At 55.9% G+C, this 871-nt stretch overlaps 1 pseudogene; it reads left to right on the forward strand.

Annotated features, from left to right (window-relative positions):
- Window positions 1–871, forward strand: part of LOC107584036 (uncharacterized) — a 3,925-nt pseudogene that overhangs the window by 755 nt on the left and 2,299 nt on the right.

Here is an 871-nt window from a genome sequence, read left to right on the forward strand (position 1 = left end):
AGATCTCAGGCCCATCAACAGAGCGCTTTGCAAGCGTCCGTTCAGGATGATAACGCTGAAACAAATCCTGGCGCAAATTTGCCCCGGGGACTGGTTTACGTCCGTGGATTTAAAGGACGCGTACTTTCACATTCAGAGAGCACTGCATCACAGACGCTTTCTGAGGTTTGCTTTCGAGGACACAGCGTACCAATACTCTGTTCTCCCGTTTGGGCTGGCTTTGGCCCCACGCACTTTCTCAAAGTGCATGGATGCAGCACTTTCCCCGCTCAGAGCGAGCGGGATGCGCGTTCTCAACTATCTGGACGATTGGCTGATTTTAGCTCAGTCCCGGGACACGCCAGTCAGCCATATAGACACGCTGCTTCGTCACTTGGAGTCCCTAGGGCTATGTGTCAACATGCAGAAGAGCATTATCGCCCCGAGTCAGTCTAAAACATATCTGGGAGTGTGCTTCGACTCGGTGGAGATGAGAGCCCGCCTTTCTCGGGAGCGCTCGGCGGCCATTTTATCTTCCCTGCGCCATATCAGACTGGGCAGCTCTGTTCACTTGAAGGAATTTCAGCGGTATGTCATCTGGGCTTACTACACATGCGCCCCCTGCAATTATGGTTGAAATCTTGAGTCCCTTGGACGGCGTGGACTTTGGGCCGTTTGCGCATCGCGGTCTCCCGCGGCTGCATCGAAGCTCTGAGGCCGTGGCGCAACCCAGATCTCTTCAGCCGGGGGGTTCCCCTGGGCTTGGTGACGTCACGCGTCGCGGCTGGGTGCGAGGGCATGCCAGCTTCGGGGCTGTGGTCAGAACCCCAGAGCCGGTGGCACATAAACCGCTTGGAGGCTTGGAGCGTGTTCTTAGCTCTAAAGGATTTTC

Source organism: Sinocyclocheilus grahami, unplaced genomic scaffold, assembly GCF_001515645.1.
Source record: "Sinocyclocheilus grahami isolate Dianchi unplaced genomic scaffold, SAMN03320097.WGS_v1.1 scaffold56.1, whole genome shotgun sequence".
Lineage (NCBI taxonomy): Eukaryota > Metazoa > Chordata > Actinopteri > Cypriniformes > Cyprinidae > Sinocyclocheilus > Sinocyclocheilus grahami.